Here is a 22167-nt window from a genome sequence, read left to right on the forward strand (position 1 = left end):
TGTTTGGAAAGGAATTGCTCCAGAGGTTCTAAACTAAACAACATGGATTGCAACCCACTGCTTAAAATTAGCTTGTGGTTTGTTTTTAGATATTCCTAGTAACAAACTCAATCCGACTGCTCTCTCTTGGTTGACTTTATTGCACTTAGCAATCTAGGAGGCCAATAATAGAAATTTCATTTAAAATATGGCTATTAATGTTCCTAAAGATAGTCTATCACATGAGTAAGCTGTGTCACAGGCCTGAAGTCATTCTCTATGTTGGGGTTTTTTTTTTTTTTTTGCAAAGGACAATAAGTACTTGGCTAGGAGTTAAGAGCTCTACATGGTTTTAGGATTAAATAGTTTGTCAATATTAAAACTAGACAGGAAGAAAACTTTCAGAAGGAAGGAACTGAACTCTGGAATGTCTTTGAATTTCTATTCCAGATTTAACAAAAAGAACCCCCTGCCAAAGAACAAGTGTTTAACCATCAAAGGTACCCCACATTTCTTTCCGAAATCCTTGGTTAACCTACATTGTCTGCTAATACAGTCTTTTGCCCTAGTTAATTGGCAAAGGCAGCCCTTTAGTTTCTTTCCAGCAGAACGCCAATTAAATATATTCAAGAGCAAAGCAGTGCTACTTTAAAAACAGACAAGAGGGAGGGAGGAGCACAGTAGCTGGCTGCTGCTTCTCTAAAAGAGCTGGATCAAGCCATTTGTTTAAAAATTGGAGACACAAAGGCAGTGCATCTCCTTTACATTGGTCGGCACAAGTAGGAGCAAGAGCATCGCAACTTGAACAAAAGGTGCCTGGTGGGCTTCAGAACTGATTTAGGTGGGAAAGGCCAGAGCAGTGTAGGAAGAACCCCACAATGCAACAGAAGATGGGAAATTCAGGCTTTCTTTCATCCATACCAAACTCTGTTCTAAATGGAGAATAGGGAGGTTTTTGCACCAGACACATTGCACCAGCTGTAAGCCAAGGCAATGCTACATAAGCTTTAAGCATCTGAAGTATAACAGCTGAAGTCACACAGTTGAGTTAATGGGGAGTTTGGGAATACGACTGACAAAGCAACTAGGTCAGTAACTACCAGCACATCTGTAGTCTGTCCATACTTTAAAAGAACAAAAACCCCAAACCCTACTAATGAAGGTCTACAGAAGACCGTGAAAATGAGAAGGATGTGCAGACCAGAAAACATCCAAATACAAGATTTAAAAGCATATAAAGCATAAGATGACCACATGGGGCTTCTAACTATGTGGTTGTTAGCAAATGAATAAAACTAACCATTTATAAAAATGCCTGATAAAGGTGACCAAAAAAACCAGTAGAAAAAAAATAATCACAAAGCAATAGAAAAGGAACCAATTACAGTCACAGAAAAATGGCACTAGAGCAAGAATTCAGGCTGCTGGGCAGAGACCTCTTGCCCCAGGTGCTGGTCAGCAATACAGGCTCTTGCACTTGGGCACAAAACCAATACAAGGTGACAAACTGGGCTCAACTTCTAACCATAGATTTGTATCACCTGAGCTGGGTTGAGGAGGATACACCAATACCTGCTAGCAATCTGAAATAACCAGGAGCCCTGGGTTCCTGCAATGCCAGCAGTGGTCAGACACTCAGCAGATGGAAAAAGCAGGCAAAGTGGTATGTAGCACATAAGGCAATATAATTATCCTGTGTCACAGACAGTTTGTACTCCCTCCTGCCTTCTCTACTAATACTCAAAATGAAGTGTTTTCTTCTGCGGATACTGGATTTGCATTTTGGTTAAAGAAAGCGTGGTTGAAAAGTGGGTGTTGTGCTTGGAACGGCAAGAGGTGAGGTTTGAGAGGGCTCCAAGTTCCTGGAGAAGTTCCTTCCACAGCCCCTGAGAAAACTACTTTGCTTGTGCAGCTCACGTTGTGCCTGTGACAGACCAGCCACCAACCAGCTTCCTCCTCAGCCCTGGGCTCTAGTCCTTAAAGAAATGGGAACCAGCACCTCAAAATTATGAGGGAGACATTAAAAGGACTGCTGATTAATATGGCAAGCTGTAAATCAGCCTTTTGCCACGGTGGCAGAGGAAAGGGATGAATCTGACAGGTCCCCTCTCAGATGCCGAGCTCTTTGGCAGCTTCATTCCCACTGGCAGTTCTTATCCTGCAGGATGGTTTCAAGCCAACCTGCAAATTTTATAGGAAAGGGAAACTGGATTGAAACATGCAGAAAGCAAGCCAGAATTAAAGAAAAAAGGAGGATGAGCTGAATTTCTAGCTATTGGGGATGGGAGGAAGATTCAGTAATGCTGAGATGATGGCAAACAGAGATATATCAATCCCTGTTGGGATCAACATACTAACAGGAGAATGAAAAACTGATAAAATTAGAGGCCCCACTGTAATGACTGAATCTCAGAAGGGTCAAGAAAGTTTCTCAAGTACTGCTTTACTGAATTTCATTAAGTTGCATTCAAAAGAAGTAGAAAAAATTCTGCCTGTGAAAGCTCAGGAACTGACTTTGTTATGCTGCAACAAGACCCTTTTGCACAAGACAGGCAATTGCTACAAGGACTGGTATGCAGTGGTTGCCTAACTCTTCTCTATGAAGGTCAAAATACACAATAGCAGACAAGTGTCTTGACTTGTGCCTCTTTCCCTACTTTGCACATTGCCAGTACATTCCAGCACATTTAAGTACTGGAATACTACTGGTTTTCCCTGTGGCTTTGTGCATCTGCAGTAGTCACTGTCCTCTACTCCCTTCTCACTCAATGAACAGGAGTAAAATAAAAACTGTCCCCAACTCCACTAATGCTTGCAATCCCCTCTTAACAGAAAAGTGGCCAGTTATACAGAACCTGGAACAAACTATTCTGAAAGCCGATTTCACATACACATAGAATCTGTTCAAAAAGTAAACATTTGCAGCCAGGTTTCAGTTCTACAGACTGCAAATGAAGGACAGAAATAACTCCCATTTGGGTTTTGGCATATGCTACAATCCCAAAACATCTTATTCGATCTGAACTTACTAGAAACTAATACTAGGCTTAAAAAAAAACAAACAAAAACCAACCCAGCAACAACAAAACAAACAAAAAAAACCCCTCCAGTATGTGAAATAAAGCCTCAGAAATGCAACCTACAGCTATTTATTTCAATAGGATGCTAAGTTCTTCTGTAGTAATAGTGAGACATTCAGAACTAAGAATTAAAGACCTTGAAGACTGAGAAGCCCTTGCCTGGTTAGAACCACTCGATGTTGCTCTGGGCAAGCCACAGACCTGCATGTATAAACAACCAGGCAAACAAAGGAATGCAGATGGCTCTAGAATGAGCTGATATAATTTACTTCAAAAAATTTGCTTACTAAAAAGTAATTTCCCACCTTCAAACCTTTCTTTGCTATTAAGGGAGACTTTTTTGTGGACTAAAGCCAATAAATAGGTTTAATTTTACATCCTGTTTCATAAACTATAATTAAAAACACACCTTACTTTGTGGCTGTCACCACAGAATGAGTTCATCACCTCTGCAGTACAGTTCTTCCTTCTTGCACAGGATGAAAAAATACTACTTAACTTTTGTAGGCAGATTATATTTACATCTTTACTAAATTTCATTTTAGCTATCGAAGTTTTCTATGTTGCAGTGAGTCAAGCTGTGCCTTTGGCTACTGCTACAAGAAATCACATAATAATAATAATAATGCAAATTACAAATGTGTCACTGGAGCTAGATCATCCACACTGCACACTTGTCACTAAATTCTGGTACACTGACTCAGTTATAGAGGTCTCAGCTGCCATTAGGGTTACAGACAGCTACTTAAAAAACATTATCTTTATCTGAAGCAAAGCCAAAATATTTTGATTGCTTCCTTCCACAGCAAAATGAAACATTGTTACTATTTTAAGGTTGTAAACAATGAGGTAGAAATGAACAACTCCATAAGAAAGCCCTGAAGTTTCAAGCCAACACTAGATCATTAGAGAAGATTTTTGCCTTTTACTGGCAAACTCTGACTTTCCCCATCTGCTCTCTTCTCTCCCTGCTAATGAGCAGGAGCAAGCTACGTCTGTGAAAGCATCTCTAAAGATGACAAGCCGCACAAGAGCTTCTCTAGATGCTCAGGAAAGATCAGTGAGTTCTGCCATGATGGTCACTATCACACCGACAGGCATGGTGGGCTCTTGCCTGCCAGATGAGGAAAATCAGAGGGCAACACTCTGCTTTTTATTAATAGTCTGAGCTATGCATGGTATGTTCTTGTTCGTTACACAAATGCCTCATGATCATCTGTATGCCACAAATATTTTCCAATACAGACCTCTGCCAGGATATGCTCCGTTTCAGTAATCCTTCAGAGCCATTTCAGGGACATAGGGTTGGCAGGCAGCAGAAAAATTAAAAAACTCAAGGCACATCTCAGCTATGTATGTGCACACTATGTCAGAGCTGCTATCACACCAATCACAGAAGTCCGCAAAAGATTGTAGAAGTCCACGATTGTTTCACATTTGCCAGAATAATGACACTAAACTGAGGTTTCTACTTCAAGAAGACCGACCAGCTCCGCATGCTTCTCCGAAAGACTGGACAAGGGTCCCGAGAGCACTTTACACACACTCTTCCCCTTGTGTTTCAGAAAATGGGAGGTGGTGCCTGGAGAGGTTTGAGGATCTTTAGAAACACCTCAGCAGAAAAGTAAACAAACAGGGACATAAGAACAAGCTGCACTGCTGGTAAGAAGAACATGGTGGGCAACGGGTACAGAGGCAGACCGCTATGCCTGAAGGCATGGGAGAGGGATGGAGAGCTGATCTCAGGAAAGGAGGCTAACAGACCCAGGCTTATTTAGCTTCACACATGGAGATCAAGAAGAGATATAGTCATTCCCTGAATACACACAGTGCAGGGTAATGTACATCACACAATGGGAGAGGTATTATTTCAGCTAAAAAAGACACATCATTAACCACGTGGACAGACATGTACAAACTTGCCATTGTCCATTTATTATAGAAACTTTCTTCAAGTTCCTAAGTATCAGAGATGCATTATATGTTTCTATTACAGCTTTCCAAAAGTAGGGGGGAGCAGAAATACTGATTACCTGTAAACTAAAAGTTTACAAAAGGAATTATACTATCTACAGGCCACACTGTGAGAGACCCAAGAAATCCCTTCCACTTCTCTATATTTAAGTTTTAAATCATCTAGTTCAAATAAAAAGAAAGCAATGAAACTGTATAATCGTTTTTTGAACCTCAGCTTGCTTTTTAAGCAAGAGATATGGAAAACAATATCAGACATTTTGGTTTTAAATTAAATTTAAGCTCTCTTCATTTTTTCCCAATTTTGTTTTTCTGCTAGTACAAAAAGATGTGACAAAAAAGATTTTTTTACTTAGTACTAAAAATGTGAGCAGAAGAAAATCCCAGGTGAAAAATATTTCAACAAGCTTTACAATTAAACAGTACTTCTTTACACTAAGACATGTTCTTCAAGCTGAGCGTACAGCTCGTTACATTAAAACCTCAATACTTAAATTCAAGCCGATGAGGACATGATTATGTTTTCTTCACCATGGGTTTTTCCTGTGATCAGAAAAAGTCAAACAAGAACATTGTTACACTTTGATAATTAAGCCAAGAACATGAGTTTCAAAGGAAAAGAGAAAAAATTGAAAGTCTGCCAGTCTGTAAGTATATGACTTTTCAATACTATGTCCAGAAGATGCATGCACACAAAAGCAGCTTTGCTTGGGAAAATGGAAAGCTACCAACAGCAAATCACAAGCTCAGGCAAATGAAAAATCTAAAAACATCACTATTTCTGCATATAGACATGCATTAGAGTAAGCACAATGCAGCACTTCCAGCTCTAGTGAGATCTACAGGATGATCTTTTCCAAACAGAGAAATTAATAGACTTCAATTATTTAAACAGAGATTTTACTACCTTCTAGAAAACAAGATGATGAATGTGTTACTTTTTTCAATTCACTATGGAGTACATTTAGATCTGTAGCTATCTCAAAAAGGAAATCACTTTTTTATCATCTCACTTCCTTATTTGCAGTATGGATTTAGTGCTGTTTAAAATTGAAAATGTAGTATTGTGGGACATTAAACTATTAAATCAAGGACCAAATATGAAAACAAAACAGGCTCTGTTATAAAGATTGATATTATATATATGTCAGAGAGAGAGATAAAAGCATAGTGAACCCATTTTAGGTAGTACCATAAAACTGCACCAAAACAAGTCTCTCTGCACCTTGGACTTTGCTAGGAAGTTAACTAGAACACAGATTCTGTTGTTTTCCTACATTTAATTGCTAAATGAACCAACCTTTTTCATTCTAAAGCTCCATAATTAAAAGCAAACTTTGACAAATTCCCTCCTCTGTAGTAGCTTGGGCTAAGTGGTTTTGATTTTTATGGGGGAACACAACAGCAATTCCAAGGACTATAAAACTCATCTCTCAGGCACTTCCCCCCCTGCCCCCAGCTCCTCTTGGCATAAGAGTCCTATGAAAGAGCGGCTGCATTAGAAACAGCATCTGTCTGTGCCCAGGCCAAGTGTTGTCAAGACAGTCAAGGCAAACACCTACCACAACAATGTCTCCTTTGTCAGTCACAGGGATCCCATGAGAAAGCACCAACCAGTCTAGGAATTTGGCTCAAGGTAGCATTAGACAAGCCTGAAAGACAAAAAAATAAGGGTCAGACTTTATTTAAATTGACTGCATAAAACCGGAACTAACAGCTCCATTCTGCCAACAAGCTTTTAAAATTGTGTGGTGGCACAAGTGGTCTTAGTGAAGACAGACAAAATTCACCTCTTAACCCTTTCTACTCTCTGCACTTACTGGCTCAGTTTGTAGTTAGCTTGGGAAGATTAATTCCATCACACAAGAGATTTTTTAATTTTTTTAAGTGCAATGGATTTCTGAGCCTGAAGAAAAAAAAAAATACATTTTACTATCATCTTTCATCACTGCAGCTGCCTTGATCCAGAACTTCAGGAAAGCCTACTCTTAAGGATCAAAAATTGTACCCAGCACTAGGTTCAAGGGACTTCTTATATAAAAACCAACAGTGAACTACAACAATTTCCCACACACTTAGCAAACAGTTCTAGAAACTGTACCAGGAAAACATACATACAAAACCACATGCAAAGCCCACTACTTTGAGCAAAATCAGTCTGTAGGCAGAGCATTTTAATAAATGTGATGAGATGCCAAGGAGGAAAAGGAATTCAGAACACAGCAATTGGCAGGAGTCCTACTTGCACTTCAAGCTCTTTCCTACTTTCAGATTTATCCAACAGTGTTATTTCTGGGAGAGAAATCATCGGCTCAGTTCCTAATGAATACTCAGAAAACCTATATCCTCAAACTGCATATGTAGAATTTTAACATAAAACCTGTCCTTCATTACCAAATCCAAAAAATGCAGCTTGAAATTAATTTATAGCCAAACACACATGATTCTGGTCTTCCTTATTCATCTTCAGTTTTAAACAACATGCTCTTTAAAAAGACTTGTAATTAGTGAAGCATGCGTTAACCTTTGGAACTTCTAAAAATGAGCATTTCATTCCTGCAACATTCTCATCCTCCCCTCTCTGATTTCCATTTAGAGAAAGATGCCATATGGAAAAAGTATCTACCATACTTCTAGAAAAAAAGCAAAAAACAGTAGCTAATGGAATGGCCTGGCAGCTCAGGCAATCTTTACTTGAACAAGCTCAGATACATATGCACTGTAACATTCTAGGCTACTGATCAGTTATTCAACGAAGCTATGTCACCAAAAAGAGGTTCTCTCCTCCCTTGCACATCCTCCTCACTTTAAGCTCCCCCTCCTGCTTGCTGCTTTGCCACAAATCCTGCTTGAAAATTAGAAAATCTGACGAGTTTGTGTTATTGCCCTCTTCCCACATTCTCTTGACATTTTAGGAAGAAAAAAGTGACAAACAAAATCTATTTTCATTATGGTGCATCTGGCTGCAAAATGAGAAAACAGCTTCCTGGAGCTTAGGGTCAGAAGGACCATTGGATGCATTAGCTCGTTAACCCAAACACCACACATTATTACCCATTTCTCAAGTACCCTGAAAGCAAGTCAAGTAACTTGTACATGGGTAACAAATACTGCCTGGGCACATGACCTGCCTTGGGCTGGACACCTCAAGAGATCCACCACTTTCTCTAATGGTACAAAGGGCAATTTACTGGTTTGAAGAGCTGCAGCCATTCACCTTATTTCCATTTAGATCTTCATCCAGTGGTTCTAGTTATGCCTCTCACTCTCTAAATGGGAGGAGGAAGAAAATAAAAAATAAAAAAGGAAAGTATAAGAAAGTTAGTACAAGATACTTTCTTGTCAAGCCAGCTAAGATGCTCAGTCTCTTCGCATACTGTTGGGGTATGGTTAGCATTTAAGCTGCCTGCAAACTCCTTTCCTACAGCTCTACCACAGATGTTCTCCAGCTCTTCTACCAGCCCTTCTTCCTTAGCACAAAACCTGTCCTGGCCAGTACTCTCTGTCATTGCATCAGCTTCATCTGACTCAGGCGTCTCCTGACCTCTTTCTTCCTCTTAATCTTGCCCTTGCCAGCACCTCACTCAGCACTTCACTAACCACTCCTCCAGCACTGTCTTCGCTGGGGCCCTCTCTCCCACTCCTATCTTTCAAAGGCAGAAGGTATCCTGAGGAAACAATTCCCTTTTTATCAGCAGCATTTGCCTCTCCTCCTGTTTGCTCCTGGGCAATCTCTTCCAGCCACAAAAATGCCTTTATCCTCTCTACAGAGGGACCTCACAGATTTGCCTCCTATTCCAGGACTCTCTCTCCTCATCCAAACTGGAAATTTCAATCCTCCTCTCTGACATTTCCTTGGAGATATCCAGCTACTAGGTTAAGCTCTACACAGAGCCAGACAAACCTCTTATCTCCCCTCCCACACAAGGCTTTCCCAAGAGGCTCTTCCTTGATTAGCCAGCATCCTGCCAGTCCTCCAGCCTGCAGGCTGATCATTATGTTCAACAAGAACCTGTACATCTAAATCCTGTAGAAAGAACATGCATAATATACAGAAAATGCAGTCTTTTCCTTCTGATCTGTTAGACAACTAAAATGCTTATCCAGGCACTCAAGATCTTCCTCCTTTTCTTGGGCTTCAACCAAGACAATTTGACTTTGAGAAGTATTTCTGAAGGGACATAAGCAATGGCATCTCCCCCACATGCTGCCTTGCCATTTTAACCCTTGTTTGCTATTTAATTCATGTAAAAAACCTAAACTCCTTCCCCATAATTAATAACCTTCTCAGCCTGTTTTAGCTTCATCATTTTTTACCAGGGTTTAAGAGTCGGCTGCCTACTCCTGATCAGCCAGTGACGTTGTCCTCCATCACCAACAGAGCAATTTGTCTCAGAGATGGTCCTGACAGTTCAATCCATCTGACCAATTTTAGACATTTGTCTTCAGATGAGATGAAGTCTGTCCTAAAATTATCTGGACAGGGATCCAATAATTACAAATAAGACAAGTGCAGGAAAAAACAAAGCAAGCTGCTCACACCCCACCCTTTCCACATTTAATCACTACCAGGAATTTCTTCACCACTAAATTCTTGTAACTCTTTTTCTATACCTCCTGCAGGTTTTCAAAAGACCTTTTAAAGATGTGAAAACTAGGACCAGATGCAGAATTTGAGTATGACTATCATTAATGCCATGCAAAGAGAAAAATGTTTCTTTTATAAATCCCATCAGCCAAGGATTAAATCAGCCCCTCTCCTCTCCCTGCAACAGTGCACTGGTAACTTAAAGTTCTGTATCCAGCCTGATCTTAATACTTTTGCAGGGTTGCTGATTTCCTGGATGCAGTCTCCCTTGCTATGGATGTCCGGAAAACTCGTCACTGAGAAATCTGACTGCATTCAGCCACACCCTGCATACCTACCTTTGATTTTACTCATCAAAAAGAAAGAAATCATTCTTTGTGACTGCTTACTTATCATTAAAATCTGGGAATGATAGACTGGTAAACAGCATAATAGGCCTTTTTTTTTTTTTAAAGCTTCTGCCACACTAATGAAACTGTTAAATGGTGTCTGGTCTAGGCCCAGTCCTGGAGCATCTTGATTCCCAGTTTATTTCCCACAGACATCTACTTGTTTACATTTTGCAGTCAGCTGCTGCTCCGTTCAGCCAGTGTGCTTTTGCTGATGTGCTGTAATGGTTTTCCCAACAAGAAAGCTCTATTGTACAGAGCCACAAGCTGACAGGCAGAATTAGGAAACCTGTGTCAGGCTCAGCACAGGACCGGTGACAGATGCTGAAAGAAAGGCTGTGGGATCTGCTCTATATTTGTGTGACAGCCCATGGCTCATCTGTTTTTTCTGTCAGCCAAGAGTAGCTAGGCAGCATGAATGGTCGTGAAACTCATCTCCCCCCACTTCATCCTGTCAGAGCTGATGCTGCAGCTCACAGCCCGGCAGCCACAGGGTCCAAGGACAAAAGCTAAAGGACACACAGGAGAGAGGATGAAGTTTGACAGGTTATATGCACAGGAAGGAATTTCAGCTTTGGATTCTCACCTTTACTTAAGGTGGTGACAACGTGTGATTATGCAAAACGCAATGTCCTCACCAGCCTCCTTAGCCTTGTCAGGAGACTGCGCTTCACACAGTCCCATGCTGTCACCCCTACAGAAAGAGGGAAGAACCACAGGCTGAAAGATGAGATCCCACAGCAACCAGGGACACAACGCGCTCCTCAAAGGGCAGTGCCACTGTGCAAGGTGTTCACACGCCACAACCAAAGCCCTGCAATCCCTGTGCCGGGGGGTTACACAGAGTTACATCTTGAAACATTTAAGCAGAACTCAACTGTAGGCTTTAGCGAAGGGAGAAAGTGCATATGAGCTTCGGGTAAGGCTCCTTGCTGTTCAGTGCCAGCCTAACTCTGCTACCATTCACGGCAGCAGGTGAAATTCCCATGGACTCCCTGGAGCAGAGTGCGAAGTTTCCACCTGCCACAGTCCTTCCCCTCCTTCTCTCGGGTTTCCATATCCCACATAATTTTCTCTTGGCAAGTGTTACTCAGGTTACCACAGCTGAACAGCTATTCCTCTGGCTGGCTCATGGCAATAAGATGCTTTTTATTAGATCAGATGTGGGAAGCTCTTTAAAGGCTTTCTACATAAAGCAGCTACATGATTTCATGAAGACAGAAAAGCTCAAAGGATAGTGATAAAAGGTATTTTAAAAGATCCATTCATACTAATGCAGGAGATACTGTGTGCTGAAAACATGAAAATATATTACATTTCTAACATGATAGGCCAGAAAATTTAATTACTAGCTTTGCTTTGAACCAGACAGTTATTACTACTCTACTAACTCCTGGATGCACTTGCAAAAGAAGCCTTGTCATTTTAGATTTGTAAGAAAAGGTGGTCTTAACTTGGCTTTAACTACGAGGTTTACTATCATATGTGCAATAGAAAAGCACACACAATTAAGCCTTCATGAGAAGACAACTTCCCACACACACCTGCTGATTAAAAACTTGGAATGGAAAATGTCTTCCCTATACTGATTTCTCCCCTCCAATGAAGAACAAACAATCAAAGCCTACTGTTAACATAATGAAATCAGCATTTCATATTTATCTTACTGGAGAAGGTTTTATAATCCTTCCAGATGACCTTCAAATGCAGTAAAGTTGATGAAATATTGTATGGATTCCTACAAAAAGGGATGTAGGCATATCATCACTTTGAACAGTCTTAATATTGTGTAGGGAAAAAATGCTTTTTCCACATGGCTTGCTAGTCTAGTTTAAGGAAGAATATTAAAATAGTTTTGACTATGATTCTGATGGCAGTGCCAAGTAGTGTAAAAAAGTCTGAATTTTGGAAAACTTCTATCCATCCCTCAGACATGTACGAGAACATAAATCCATTTTTAAATTCCTCCATTTGCAAATAATTTTTAAAGCTATCGTTCACTTGAAGTACTAGAGAGAAATTAAACAGGAGTCTCAGGGCAGGTTCAGCCTGACCTAGAATTCCACACAGATTTAACTTGACCTCATTTTGACAGTCAACCACAAAGGGACCAGAAAAATTGCTGCTCATCTCAGATCCTGTGAAACAAGTATTTGACTGGAAAAAAGGGTTTGTTTTGGGTTTTTTTATGAAGGAAATTTTCATTTTAAATGCCTTAGATTCATATTCCTGCAGTCCTGAAGCACCTACATTCATTCCCCCTTGAAACTTGAGCACACTGGGTGAAGAGAAACACATGGGGCAACTCCTTCCAGGCCACAAAATGTCTGCCCAACACTTGACAGAGGTACAGAGGTTAACAGAGGTACAACTGCATTTCATATAGTGTACAGCCAGGTGGACAAGATTTGGCAATGGTTTGATCACTGGTCACTGGCAGTGAGCTATACAGTCAAAACAAAGGCAAAATAGGAGGCAAGAAGAAATTGGTAGAATGGCCTTACCCCAAAGCATACAATCCCTGTATCCCCAGAACTTTGTGGGGGTACTCTCCCTATACCTGTTGGATTAGAGCTGTACAGTGACTGTCAGTGCTCTTCCCCTGTACCTTGTGTCATATCAGCACATTTACCAAAGGTGCTGTATCAGTTAATAGAGGACTATGGTCCATTGACAGAAAAGGGCATTAAATATGCGATTTATCTTCAGTTTTCTGCCTCAAGTTTCCCATATACCTCAAAACCAAGCCAACCAACCAACACACCCCTACACACACAGAAGAACACAGGGAGAGGGAATGAAAGAAGATGGGAATGATCTGAACAAGAATTGTCAGGAAGAAAAATGCAGCTCTGTATACAGGGTACACAGCCCTTTCTCTGTGTACTCATTTATAGCATGGCATGCAATGCTGTCATTCGTAACACCACAGTAGTCAAAGGCCCCCATTCAGCCTGGCTGCCTCCATGGCCAACACCAGACAGTCCTCCGAGAAGGTTCTGAAATAACTCACGTCTTCCCTGTCATACCGTACTGCTCACTCATTTACAGACACACGAAGTCACCAGACATGCAAGACCCACTCAGAGTTCATACACTTTTAAGATGTACCATCAAATGCCCAATGCTCTTGTTCATTTTGAGACAGATCGCCCTGAAGCCACCCTCTTTGCATTTGCGTGCTTTGCATATGTGGTACTTCCCCAGAACAGAGGACATCTGCCAAAGTACACTGCATTGAGAGGAAAACCACTATATTCGCGTTATTCTTTTCTGAGGAACTCATATCTTGTTTTCTTTGACAGTTCCGTTATATTACTTAACTGTTAACATACATAGGAAATGTCAACATTCAACAACAGCAAGTATTTCTGGAAGTAATTTATGCAAAGTATCCCTACTTCAAAATATCCTCATTTCCTTGTTTCAGTGTACTGAATGGCTGCTGAGTAAGAATCTCTTTTGAGCCGTGCAGACTTCCTGTCTCTGTAGGTATGTATTAGCTTTAAATGGCAGGAGCCATCTCAAAGAGAAAGTCAGTTTGGCACTTAGACTCCCTGATCATATAATGATGCAATCACAGAGATACTGTATCGGAAGCCCTCTTGACCATTTATAAATGCATCAAAACATGATGTGCTTCTATCTGATGGATGTATTCAAAACCAAGATGCCCATATCAAATAGGAACATAAGTATTTTAAATTATTTCTTATTGTCATGTTACAACATCTACCATTTTCAAGTACTAGAGTTCTGCATATTTTCACTGAATGGAAATAATCAAAGCTCTGATGAATGTCTGGCAGGGATCTCATTGAGAAACCTCTGATTTTCTCCCACTCAAGCACTGGAACATTTGGACAGCGGACACAAAGACTTTGGCTAACATGAAACACCTAAACTCAGGTCTACAGCTTCTACAAAGAGCATTTCCCACACGCTTCTTGGAAGACCTACTTGCTGATGGTCAGATACTAACCTTCTGCAGCCTTTCAGCAACTTTCAAGAGCACAGATACCTCCTGTCTTCCCAATCACCACCTCCAAATACCTGTTTAGCGGCAGACTGTCCACTTTTAGCTTTGTGTAGTTCTCAGCATGTCCTTTAAGCTGTTCTCTTCCATCAGAGAGACACTGACCTCACAACCTTATTCTGTATGTGCTGGTTTTCCCTTTCCCCTTCCCCTCCCAGAGGGCAGGTGAGCAGCCTGCTGCATGAAGGCATGGGCCATTTTGACTTCCCAGCAGTTTTACACTGGCCTTGCAGTAATGCAGGCACATACACAGGGAAAACATAGGGCTGCTGTTTCTGAAGCAATTAAGTTGTACTTTACTTAAAGGTTGTTTTCTTTATTTGCTTCAGACTCCCAACCCCCCTGAGATTAACAACTTTTTAGTATAATTGGCAAACATTAAAGAAACAAAACCCAAAGTCCATAAAATATTTATCAGAAATCTTTAAACTAGAAAAAATATGTAGCCCTTGCTGTAACCTGACAGATTTCTTCTTTCATTTAAGCTTACTTCCCTTAAGTTTCTTTGACTGTAAAGATTATTTTTTTCTTTTTTGAGGATAAAAATAATTTCTTCTCTTTCATATCAAACTCCAGATCCTGTGAATTCTTCAAAACCTCCATAACCAGTAGGGCTGGACAATTCCCATGTCACCCATGTGAAGGGAATCATAGGAAAGGTCCCTTGGTATTGAGAAGACAAGTGGATTTTCATGTTAGTTGAGGTGACTTTGATATGACATCCTGATGTGCACATCCACATATTGTTTTACCCTGGCACTCTCCAAGCTGTAGTTTTACTAACACCCTGTCCAGGGTGGCACAGAAACTGTTTTGTTGGGTGGGGTATTTTTGCAGTGGTTGTTTGTTTTGGGGTTGTTGGGTTCCCCCCCCCCAAAAAAAAGCACCATCTTCACCCTTCTTCCACAGTTCAAGATTAGAATTAGTTGATACCAGCAAGAAATATGCAGTTATTTCAGTGAAAAAACAATGGTTCAGTCTCAAGGGATGAGAAATGAAGCTGTATGAGAAAAGACACTAAGGTGAGAGTAAGAAGAGGAGATCCTGAATGACCTTGCTGCCCTTCCAGTGATCCTTCCTGAAGCTGCCACCAGCAGCAGCATTGCCTGCCAGAAAAATGGTACATGGCTATTATTAGCACGAGGGGACATGATGGTTTGACTCTTCCTTACATTGGCAGCTATGTTGAATCATCCCATCCAAAAGCAATGATTCCCATTAACTAAAGTAACAAGGACAGGCCTGCCTTGGTCTGGAGAACTGCACAAGTACAGTAGAATCGTGGAGGAGATGAAAACAAAACCAAACCAAAGAAACCCCCCAAAACCCAGGCAGACCTTTCAGACAAGAGCAAAACAGTGATCTTCCCAAGAAAGAGCAGCCCCTGAAAACACATTTACCTGTAACTATAATAAAGCTTCACAGCAGTAGTCTAAATTGAAAGGCAGGGAACACAGCCATAAGTATTATATTTAATTCAAATCTGTGAACTTCAGCTGTTTAAGGAGCTAATAGAAATGTGAAGTGACTGGTGAAAATATTTAGCACTAACTGACAGTTTGCTAAAAAGACTATCACACTCTTTGGATTTATGAGTCGTCTAAGGATTTGTCATAACTTGATTTTAAGCTAAATATCTAATGTGAACTGAAGCTAGAACTACATTGCTGCTCTCTCTGAAGTGAGATTTGTGAAAGAATGTCAACCTGGAACAAAAGATGACAGAAGTGGGTTATCACCTTACTAATGTCTCTTTGCACATGCAAAGGGGACAGCAAAACAAGCCAGAACTATGTTTCACCCTCTAGAACAGTCACTGGTAAAATATTTGAGAACGGATTTTCAGACCTATATCTATGCAAAGTATGTGGCTGATGCTGCTGCTCCACCAGGACACCACATCACAGAAGAAAGGAGATAAATATGGCAAGTTACGTACTCTGAACACCACCACAGCTGATGCCCAGCGACGGCAGCAATTCGACACGAGCCAAGCTCTGGCGACATTTGCTCCGGCAAGCAGCAGAGGTGAGAAACCACAGCGGAGAGGAGGATGACCTCACTCTGTGGAGAACAGCTCCCTTGGAGCTACATGGCTCCGAAGTACAGGGCACAACCGGACAGATGTACTGGAGCCAACAACAGCATGGACAGGTGCCAGGGTCAGCGGCACTGTTTAGGGCAAGCCTCGCACAGCACAAATGTTCCTAGCATAACCTTTCCCAAGGCCAGGGACTGCCACATCACAAGATAAACAAACTAGCTTGGAGCCTTGAGATAAACTTACACCCTGCAGGCAAATATGAATGGATTAAAATCCATGAACTTAGAAGGCTTTTAACTGTTTACCATCAGAGCTGCAGATGAGGGACCACACACTGCACCCTTCGGAAGTGGGCAGCATCAACATGTAGCAACCACAAAGTTCACCACCATGTTGTGCTTAACAGCCTTTACAGATTTCACCTCTCAGTAATTAATAGGAAGAGTTGCCTGGTCTGTTTTACCTGCAGCTTACCTGAAGCACAAAGGCTATGACCCCAGCTTGGTCTTAGGAGTAAGCCAGAGCCCAGCAGGCTCCAAGTCTGGTCCTGAGGATCAGCTGAGACCAAACCTCAGGATGCAATGGGCATCAACAGCTTGTCTGAGCTGGCACATGCATCCTGCAGCTGTGACCATGGTTATCATACCTCATCCAGCTTTCCAGCTGCAGCTAGTGAAACATAGTGGATATCATCACTATATCTTTGCTAGAAAGCTACACACACAACGAGGACACAATGACTGACACAAGCATAACCTAGTAATTTGAAGTAGAGGTAAGTGTTAGCCGCAAACCTTTCAAAATCTAAGATGTCAACAAATATCAGAAGTACAAAGAGCATCAGGAGAAAAATTGGAAAGCTTTATTAAAAGTTGTGGGGGTTTTTGTTTTTTTTTTTTTTTAATTTAAATATGGACTGGCTTTCCACAAATCTAACACATCTTGCACATATCCTCAACACAGACATTTGGTCAGCACTTTTCCCACAAAAGTAAGAGCAGACAGTACACATCAAAGGTAAAAGTAATGCATAATTAATGTAAAAAAGTAGATGTAGGTGTTTTCTCCTCTAGGCTCCAAATGCATGACAAGAAATACATTATACATGAAGGAAGATGACAGTACAATATTAATCAAATCAGCATGAAGAAACAAACAGAAGACTGTAAGATGTATTCAACAGATATCAGTGTGCAGAAGTACTCAGCTAATTGAAAGGGTCACACAGGGTATGTTTATGCAAAACAAACACAGAGGAGAAATACAGAAATAAGATGGAACTGTTTCAGTTTGTGTCCTATCAAGTAACATGCTCCATTCAGGGAACAATCTTTATACAAGACAACTACAAGAATCCTAAAAGTTTGTGGGCACCTAAAGAATTGCTATTACAAGACAAAATTAATAAAAGAAAAAAAAGAGTAAAAATAAATATTTTAACAAAAGCAAATGCACATAAGCAGAACATTATTATAACATATGAAGAACAGTGTTTGAATATAATGTTTAAAAAAACCGAAGAGCCTTTCCTTTCTCATCATGCACTTTCTGCAGTATTGTAAAGCTATTTGGGGCTAAAGATAAACACTTGCTCGTCCTCCATATTCAAAATTGTGACAAAAATATCCAAAGAGGAAGTAACAGTCTAATTTGAGATAGGGTCAAAAGATAGGAGCACAATATATGTTGATTCCTAAGCAACTGAGCCAGTAAAATCCAGTTTGCTAGGAATGTGTGTCAAAGTTGTAGGAAGAGTTCAGACTGCCATCTCTCCTTAGCAGGCATCTTTTCATCTGCCTAGGCTGCCTACTGCCAGAAAACTTGTGGGTTTATTGGAAATAAGCTTCTACCCCTCTCACAAATGCAACTGGAATTGGTCAAAAGGTTTAAAAGTTATTAAGAGCAAGAGTGAAAAACAGACCTTCACAGAGAGTTGCATGTAATCTCTATTTTCTCGGAAAAACAGGCTAAAAATATACATACACTGACTGCAAATAGCTTGGTCCTGAATTTGCAGTCACTGTTACAAGATTGCACTGGAGACATAAGCCTGACCACATTAAGTCACAGAGCATCACTCTCATTCCATCTCGATGGATGTATTTCTTAATACAGGTATAGAGAGCTGAAGGAAAAACGGTTTCCTTAAGTAGCAATAGAAGGAAAACCGGAGTTAAATAACATGCATTTTCCTCCTAAGAGGATATAAACGTTGTCTGAAGCATCAGGCCCAGAAAAATACAATTGCCTTAAGCAATATGCCATGACCCCTCCTGTCACCCCAGGGAGGAGGCATTTGGCCAGGGCTCTGCACACCCACACCACCACAGCTACCCTGCCTGGTCACTGCGGGCAGGCAGACCTGCCTGAAAATAGGGTGTGAATTCCTCCTGGGAGGGCCTGATGCCACGTAACACCCCCGAGTACATGGCAACAGCTGGGCATTGCCCAGAAGTCCTTCAAGCAAGAGCATCGGGCCATACCACAGGCTCAGGGTCGCAGCAGATCCACCACCCTGAGTTACTCCGGGGATCACACCGCACGTGTAGCTTCAGCAGCCATCTAGCAGGCTCATCTACGGTAAGAACAGAAAGACTGATCTGCCAGAAAGATCCTTTTAAATACCAGAAAAAAAGAGAAACAGCCCCAGGTTCCTCATCATTGGAAGTGTTCAAGGCCAGGTTGGAGGGGGCTTTGAGCAACCTGGTCTAGTGGAAGGTGTCCCTGCCCACGGCAGGGGGGGTGGACTAGATGACCTTTGAAGGTCCCTTCCAACCCAAACCATTCCATGATTCTGTGATCAGTGGATCATAACCTGGCTTCCTCACCACTTCTGCTACCCCAGCAGGAACAGGCTGCACAGGTCTGCCACAGCTTGTGCAGACCAGCTACCTGCAACAGGAGGCTACTCCGAGTCTGCATTGCTCAACAAAATGAAAGCTTCATTATCAGCATACCCAAATCTGGAGAGGATGCTCAAGGGCAATGTGCTGAGGAAAAAGACAGGCACCAGAAGTCATAATAATGAGTGCTTCAGGAAAGCCAGTGTGGGTGGGACAGCATGCGATCCCTTTTGACAATTCTGCCAGATCTGCCCCCTACCAGACATTGTTTATAATTCAAGGGTAAAAAAAATACTTTTTATATAACATAACATTGTATAATTTACAAAATATTATATATAACATTTTATATATATGCATACACATATACAACTTTTATATAAAAGGAGATTAATATCCGTGAGATGAAGAAATCCACACATAGTTCCCTCTTTATGGATCCTCACCAGCAATAAAACATGAAGCACACTGTCTAGTAAACAGCAACAGCAGAAATAAGCAGACGAAGCAGCTGATCATGTAACAGATTATGGTGGGCCAATAATGAATTGTTGCCTTAATATATTTTCCTAAATTCATCTTCATATTCCTCATTAACCAAGTATAAGAGTCCTCCACAAGGGCTGGATGCGTACAACAGTTGTCAGGTATTATCCAATTCTTACACAGTCTATGACCTATTTCCTAAAGGCCAGAGTTGAGATGAAGGCAGGTCAGCTGAAACTTTCTCCAAGAACCACAGTGATAGATTTCACAGATTGCAGTTCGTAGTGGAGTTTCATCATAACAGGAAATAACCCCAATACTCCAGAAACAGAACAGTCAGTAAAATTGCCAAGTGAAAGTCAAGAGTAAATACAAAGACTCCAAAACTTTGGAACCTAGCTGCTCGCAAGCAAAGCAGTGATCAGGGCAAACAAAGCTAAGCATTTGTATGTAGTGAAAAAAAAGTATTACTGAACCTGGTAAGTTAGAATCTGTTATTTTCCAGACAACCTGCAAGACCCATCTTCACTCCCAATTATTTCAGGTGATCCTTTGGATACCATATGGTAGAAAAAGGTTATATTAAGTAAGCTTTAGTCCATTTCTTCAATCATAAGTTGTTTCCATTCAGTACAAACAGGATGCAGTTGTATTAAACTGTGATACTGGTACCTGGAGGATAACAGCAAAGTATTTTAATGCAACAAGCTACCACTCACTTGCTATTCTGTGAATGAAAAGACGGAAATGATGCTATAAGAAGGAAATAACATTGTCTTGCCAAGACTAGAATCATCCAATGAGAATTTCTTCCCTCACACTAAATAAAACTACCAGACATATTGGTTCACTTTCTCTGTTCCTCATTTTCTTCAGCCTTTTTGAGGAAGGACACTTATGGTGTCACCCCCATAAATGGCACCATCAGCAAACAATCAAGCTATCTGAAAACCCATTTTGTACTAGCACTTCCAGCTCCAGTATTCACTGACTGCATACACAAAAAAACTAAGCATTTCTGATTTGATTATGAAATAGAAAAAAATCATTCCCATCACCTTGCAGCAGGCAGGCAGAAGAGCAAGTGTATTTTCAACAGCTCCTCCAAGCCATCAGAAGTGAAAAATAGAAATTATCATTATGATCTTTTTGTCTGATCTCCTTCAAAAGGTCAGGGAAAGATGAATATTATGAGCTCATTTCTGCAAAGCAGAATAGAAAAGGATCCTGTCTTATAAAAAGAACAGCTGACCACAGCTTAAGTTAGACACAGCAGAATTGCTAAACCATTCAAACTGCATGGTGGGCTGGTTTGTAATTGTTTTCCATTTCCTTTTTGTAACTGAAGACACAAAGAGGAATACAGTTAAAAGCAAATCTCCTAATCAAACCATAGACTACCAACTCAAGTCCTTAGCTATTAAGGCTACTCCACAGGAAACATGGTAAGAAATATCACAGGTTCCAATTCCCCTGCTACATCAGGTCTCTAGGAGAGAAAGGGTCTACGTGCACAGATCAAGCTGTGGGATGATCAGAGTTGTTATTTTTCCCTGAATCAGCACTGGGAGGGCAAACAACAGTTTTCTGCCAGCCTATGAGAGCATTCTTGTAAATATAGCAGATACACTGAAGCCATTTATAACCCCAGTATGGCACTGCAGCCAAAACTCATGGTTAAGACAGCAGCCTTGTCCTTTGGCTTAACTGAAAGGAAAGTTGTCAGAAGTTATAAAAAAAACCCAAACAACACAGAAAATGTGACAAAGACTTGGAATGTAGTACTGGAAAAAACATTAGAAACAAAAGCAGTTAAGCAAATATACAGTCTTTTTTTCCCTAAAAATTGCCTTAAAATACTGAAATATGCAAAATCCAGATTGTAAACAGGTAAATTATAATACTGTGCTTCAAGGGCAAAAATCTACAACAACTGCTTGCAGACAATAAACATATGATTTCGTCTAGCAGCTCCTAGAATAGGAATCAGGGCGATTTAGAAAGGAGGGGAAGTCAACCCTTTGTTTTATCTGAAGGATGCTTCATTCAGAGTAGTCCTATCAGATTGAAACATTCATCATTGTATTTCACTCACAGATAGTTTCTCCCCCTCACGAACAATATACAGATTACACAAGAAGATAATGAGACATGATGGCCAGGGAAAGGAGGGGTAAAGGAATAAAACTTCATCCTGGAAAAAGAAACAAAAATAAAGAATCCTGTCTTTTTCAAATAACTCCTGAGCAAAAGCAAAGATTTTCCCCACCTCTACCACTCTTTTCTCATTTGACCTTGCTCCTGTTGGGTATTTAACAAACTTCAAGTCAGGTCACTTTGACTCATGCCTTAACATTACCAGGAGACAGTCATTTAAATTCTCCCACAGTATAAAGTCCCATCTAAGTATAAACAGAGCAGTTTCTTTAAAGGCATAGATCTGCCCCTCAGCACACCACATCCCTGCACACCCTTCTCCCCCCCACCCCACCCCTTCACTGCATCTCATGTCCGTAAGAGAAGCAACAACAAGCCAACAGAAAGGCCAGCAACGAGGAGTTTAAACTACGGATGTCATCTCTCCAGTAGCACTCTGCCAGAGAACATTGTAACTTCAGCTGTAGCCACTCCTGGGTCAGGACTGATAAGCTAATGGAGAATGAAGCAATCCATTTCACAATGTAAACAGCTGTTTGACTACACGGGGAACAATATAAACAAATGGATCTATTCATAAATCATCATTCA

At 40.8% G+C, this 22167-nt stretch overlaps 1 protein-coding gene across 8 annotated transcripts in view; it reads right to left on the bottom strand.

Moving 5' to 3' along the window:
• Positions 1–22167, bottom strand: part of RNF144A (ring finger protein 144A) — a 67820-nt gene that overhangs the window by 44399 nt on the left and 1254 nt on the right. For 4 of the 8 annotated variants that reach the window (XR_011328627.1, XM_069805855.1, XM_069805850.1 and 1 more), the window contains exon 2: positions 6596–6685. The exons of 2 other annotated variants lie outside the window; for them this stretch is intronic. The gene's annotated coding sequence lies outside the window, so the exon portion shown is untranslated. Of the gene's footprint in view, positions 1–6595; positions 6686–8250; positions 8303–22167 lie in introns of all 8 variants that reach the window. 2 more of the 8 variants (XM_069805853.1, XM_069805848.1) reach the window with 1 other exon arrangement.

Source organism: Haliaeetus albicilla, chromosome 18, assembly GCF_947461875.1.
Source record: "Haliaeetus albicilla chromosome 18, bHalAlb1.1, whole genome shotgun sequence".
Taxonomy (NCBI): domain Eukaryota; kingdom Metazoa; phylum Chordata; class Aves; order Accipitriformes; family Accipitridae; genus Haliaeetus; species Haliaeetus albicilla.